Source organism: Sapajus apella, unplaced genomic scaffold (assembly GCF_009761245.1).
Source record: "Sapajus apella isolate SASKATOON/1434 unplaced genomic scaffold, GSC_monkey_1.0 scaffold37, whole genome shotgun sequence".
NCBI lineage: Eukaryota > Metazoa > Chordata > Mammalia > Primates > Cebidae > Sapajus > Sapajus apella.
Genome location: NW_022436977.1, coordinates 5,505,648 through 5,511,647, shown reverse-complemented (window position 1 = coordinate 5,511,647; position 6,000 = coordinate 5,505,648).

The following is a 6,000-nucleotide window of genomic DNA, read 5'->3' as shown; positions in this document are numbered from 1 at the left end:
GACGCAACCATATGGACTCCCCACTTCCCCCCCAGCTTGGTGAGAGAGAGACCATCAAAAAAAAAAAAAAAAAAAAAAAAAGTGTATTCATAATTTGAAGTGTGAATTTTTGGCTTATGCTTGCATCAAACTTGTAGAAGTCACTTCATCAATTCCTTGTGGAAGCATCCTAAAGATCATGTCTGCAAGAGGTTGAATTCTTGGCTAACCCTTTGAGGTGCCACCTGCTCTGACAGCTCCTCTCCAATCCGTCATGGCCTCCTGATTCAGGTCAGGGCCTCATCTCCTCTTGTGGGCACTACCTTTACATCTCCCCTACTCTGGGTTAATTTCCGATGAGTTCTCTTCAGCTTGCTGCTTGTCACCTGATTGTCAGAGTGGCAATGACTGGATAAAAACACAAAATACAGGGGATCATGCAACCCCCTCCCATCAGCAGCCAAACCTCTCTCTCCCACCCCATCCTACCCTTGAAGAAAAAAGAGGCATATTGAGTAAGAAAATACATCAAGGCAAAATAAACCCAGAGCGTGTGGGGGCAGGGAGGGTAGGAATTTCAGTTTTTCAGAAACTACTTTTCAGAACAAAAAACTGGCAATAAGGAAAAAACTTGATTTTACATGAAAGTAAAAGCAAAATTATGCTGTTTCTGTTAAAGAAAATTTACTTTTAGATTTTAAAAATAATCCAGAATTTAAATGAAAAGGGAATGTATAAAATTATACGCATGTGTCTATATTTTTTATTTATTTATTTATTTGTAGGTGTGACTCCACAATTCAGCAACTGCTCTGTTGCCTACTACAAATCACAGCTTATTTTAAAGGCTTAACTTAGTGTTAAATAAGAGGGGAGAGTTAATTTAGGGAGCGATTACAGCAGAGGCATCTTAGAGCAACAGTCATTGTAGCACAATTAGTCTTCAATTTGTAATTGAGAGTAACTCCCACAGGACTAACTCACTGATGAATTTCAAATAAGGAGACTTCAAAACTATGAGGGAAAATAGCTAATTATAAGCTAAGGGAAAAGGGAACATAGTGAAAGAAAAGAAGTTGAACCTATAGGATTTCACTGGTGATTCCTTAAAATCCGGAATGCCAGAAGCCTTTGCAATAGCAGTCAGGAGAGCCACGTGCAGAGAAGAAATAGAAAAAAAAAGAGCCAATATGGGGATTGGCAATTGGCAGAATACACACTGCTGCCCACTGATGACAGGAAAGGCTTTGGTTTAAACATGGACATAGACCAGGCATTATGGGTGCCACTGGCCTAAAAAGTACTTAGGCTTTGGTTAAATGTATGTGGCAAGGATCAAAGAGAGAGGCTTCAGCTTTGCCCATTCTGCAGCTGAGCAAGTCCACATACAGCGGTGGGCTGGGCCCGTGGGGAAAGAGCCTCTTGAAGCAGCCAGCACACTGTTTCGGGGGGTCTCAGCTCTGACGCTGAGGCTTCCCAACCAGCGTCACATAGGCATTCACAGCCAGCCCTGCCGCGGGCTTTTGTCAGCTGTTCCTCTGGCATCCAAGGCAGCCGACCAACTTGCAGCTCCTCTTTCTGCTTCCCAACATTTTACAGGGTTGGGGGAGCTGCCTTTGCTTCCGACTCCATAGCAGAGAGCAGAGGGCATTTTCCACTCGGGAATGCGCCCAAAAATGAAGGTCTTACTGCTGGTAAAGCCACCTCATTGATCCCTCTTCTGTTTTTCCAGTGGCCCCAGCCATGGAAAGCCTTATTAGGAAAGACCTGGACATCTCATTTACCCCTACGGTGCCCACAAATCAGAGTGGGTGCAGGACCTGTGCCTTGACCAGGGCTGGTGCAGAAGCTCTAGAGTAATACCAGGGCTCCAGAAAGTTCAAGCTGAGGCGGCCTCCTTGTTTTGGGTAAATCCAAACAAATAAAGACCTACTCTCCACCCAAGAATCTCATTTTGCTCAGAGACACCCACTCCCAAAGAAAACAGGAATTTATTTCTTGCTGTAGCCTTGGGATCTATAAAGGGCTGTGCTTCGCTCTCGTGTGCTGCCAGCCTGCTGTGACTATTGTGTGCTTTGCTTCTAGTAGCAGAGTCCCTGTTTCAGTAGGAATGAGATTTACCCCTCCCAGAGAGTAAAAGGCATGACTCAGCCCTGCAAGAAATCCCTATTCCCTTGGCCACCATGATTGTTTCAGGGATAAGCACGCAATCCAAGCAGGGCCATATTATCTCTATAAGACTTTTTTATACGGACGCTAGGAAAAAGAAGACATCTCCTTTGCTAGGGTCATGAGATGTAAGGACTGAGTAAGCCAAGATCCACTGGGAGCCATTTTTTCTCTCATGTTAAAAAAAATTTGACCTAGAGTGAAGCCAAACAAAAGGGATCAGAAGTGAGAGTTGAAGACAGGCAAAAACCTGAAAACATGATTGAGACAAAACCCTGAAAACCTTATTGAGACTTGGGATCCACCCACGCCTGAAGCCAGTGAGCACATGCCCTGACTTCCAGTCACTTTAGCTAATGCCTTGCTTTTGGCTCAAGCTACTTTGAGTTGAGTTCTGTCATTTATAACAATGAGAGCCTAGGCTTACATCAAAGAGAGAATGAGGTCCACATTAGATTTTGCATCAGGCCCAATTTGTAGTTACGTAACCCACTGAGTTATATATTCCTAGAAAAAGTCACATGTAGCTTGGAGAAAAGGAATAATTGAGATCTTTAACCAAATTTTCTCGTTCTATAATCAGGCTTGGAAAAAGCAGCTCGGCTGATAGGCTGTGTGTTCCTTGACGGCAGGAATCACTTCTATGTTGTGAATTCAGCTGTCCCAGAACCTAGTAGATGCTCAGAAATTTGACTGACTTGATTTTACTTCTGACAAGTGACACCATGATGTTAGGGATGATGAAGCAATAACTACAGTAAATTTAGTGATTTTTACCGAGTTTCCTTTGTGTGAAGGAAGTCCTGAATTTTCAGTGTGTCTTAGATTGATGTTAGAGATGATAAAGCAGTGACTACAATAAATTGATTTTTACTGAGTTTCCTCTGTGTGAAGGCAGCCCAGAATTTTCAGTGTGTCTTACATTGGGTTCCTCTGAAAGTAAACCCTGTAACAAGGACTTGGGTGCAGATAGTTTGTTTGGGAGGAGAGAATGAAAAGAGAAAGGAGCCAGCAGTGGGTACGTGATGTGCTAGTCGCTTCTGCAGACAACTGGGCTCACGCCACTGTAGACCATCTGAGGGTCATACAGAGCAAGCCTCAGAAACATACCACCCTAAGAAGGGAGGTGGGGGCATTCACCAAAAGACACACGATCCACATTGATTTAGGGGTATCTCCCAGAGTACTAACCTTTCATCCTTCAACATACACTGTGGATTACATCTGTGCCCATTAAAGAGTGTCATCTGCACATTAGAGAGTGTTGAGCAGAAACTGCAGTATATGATGGTGTATGGAAAAGTCTGCTATAAATATATGAAACCAGACAACCCAAGGGGTACAGCGTGGTGAGCAAGCATCAACTACAGGTAGCTGATATTCCTAACAACATCTGGAGTTCAGATACCTAGAAAGATATATGGCATTATGGGTGGTCTTCTTGAAAGAAAGACATTCCTCTATTTCCGGGCATTAGAAAGGCCATTTGTACAGTAAATCTTGAGAAGTGTCCACCCGAGCATGTGTGACTGCATGCATTCAAGTGTTCAAATGGCACAAGCTTCATGAGAACAAGGCCTCTGTCAGTTTTAGCTCATTGGTGTATCTCATGGTAGAACACAGTTCCTAGAACACAGTATATGCTGAATAAAACTTACAGTCTGGTGGGGAGATTTGCTGTGAGTGTTAAAAGAAATATTGCTTGTGGACTATGTCTTACTTCTAAATGATTTGGAGTTGGAAATTTCAGTTTGGCAATTTCCATAAAAATCTGATCTAAAAAAATCCATTTCTCGGAAAATATCCTGTAACTGTAAGAATATCCTTCAGCCATATTTGCCCACATGCATGAAGAAGTGCATAAAGTGCTATACAATTCAGTGCAGCATTGCATGTAACTGCAAAGAATTAAAAGCAACCGAAGTGCCCACAACAGAGGTTTGGTTAAGTAAATTAAGGTAAAACTACACTATGTAACACTATGCAGGTATTAAGAAAATTGAGGCAGGTTATAGTACTAGTATGGAACACTCATAAGACATATTGCTAACCTTTTAGGGGCTAAACAGCGTGGATAGTATTATGTTGCTTGTGGGGATGTGTACGTGCTTGTATGTGAGTGGAATACCTCTGGAGGGACACAGAAGAACCTAGTTAACAGTTGCCTCTGAGAGAGGAGCTGGGGTCTAGGGACAGAGGTGAAAGGGAGAACACCTGTTTGGTAGTGTTTTAATTTTTTTTTAAGATGCAAATATATTACTAATTGGATAAGTAGAGGATGGATGAATGGACAGAGGAATGGGTGGAGCAATAAAACAAAGCCAGTAGAGAACGACGGTTGTTACATGAAATAAGAGCAAGAAACAACGTGCTCAGCCTTTACATACGACCTATAATCAAGGTTGCATTTACTCAATGCAGTCTGTGTATGCCTTATAAATCATCAGTAAAAACAGTAGAAGCTATCCTGTTGGCCGGGCCTGTGGCTCACACCTGTAATCCCAGCACTCTGGGAGGCATAGATGGGAGGATGGCTTGACTCCAGGAGTTAAAGACAAGCCTGGGTAAGATGGTGAGACCCTATCTCTACAAAAACTGAAAAAATTAATCGGGTAGGATAGCCCGTGCCTATTGTCCCAGCTACTCAGGAGGCTAAGATCGGAGGAGGGCTTGAGCTTGGAAATTTGAGGCTGCAATGAGCTTTGATTGCACCAGTGCACTTCAGCCTGGGTGACAAAAGAAAGATCTTTTCTCTAAACAAAAACAAAAATGCCCTGTATCTAATGTACATCACTTAATCTACACACTACCACCACAGGGCAAAACATGTTTTTGTACGTAAACCTATACTTTATTCACAGACGAATAAATTGAGGTTCAGAGAGGAAGTAACTCACCCAAGGACACACAATTTATAAGACACAGTTATCCAGTTTTGAATTCAGGCTTGCTGATTACAAAGGCAATATAGTTATCACTGACTACAATCAATGAATTCAGGCTTGCTGATTACAAAGGCAATATAGTTATCACTGACTACAATCAATGGTGATATTGCCAACAATTAAAATTTTATATAAAGTGGACTTTGGCCATTGGCAAACTTTGAAAAAATGTGTCCAACAGTGTTCTCTCCAGGTTTTGTTTTTCACTAAATAAAAGTCGTCAATTCATTTCAGACTTGTTTTGAAGGTCAGGAAAGCTGTTCATTCATTGTCCCTAAATGGCCAGATCCACACAATACACAAAATAAACTTCTTCAATAAAGTTCACTCTGTTCCCCATTGATTCCACTTTGATTTCACCTTCTGGGAAAGACTGGAGACTGACTGGCCAGGAGGCTGGTCCCTCTCTGCTGTGGAGGTCCTATGCTGATGCTGACACAACGACAAGGCCCCACACTGCTGAAAGCAGTTGATGCCAGCCAGACGGCTAATCATCATTATTTCCTGGAAAGGCCCTCTGAGACCTTGAGCATGAAAGAGCCTATTTCAAACTGGAGGATGCTCTCTGGTCCGTATGGTACCCACAGGGACGCAGCAGTAGTTGCAGTATCAAGAAGCTACTGACATGGATCTGAAATGACTTTGATAACAGCAGCAACAAAAAGCCCTCAGCTGCCTCTAGGAACGCATGCAACGACATCACACCATGACCCTCGGCATGCACACTAGCGCAATTACTGGGCTCACCTGAGCTCTGCAGCGGGCAGCCACACCCCGGGGCTCCTAATCTCGCCTCCCCCTCTTTCTGTATTTTGGATGCCCTAAATTGCTTCGGCAGCGAGTTAGCTAGCTGCGCCATATAAACATTGTTCTTCAGGAATGGGTTACTTTTAACATGAGCTACCAA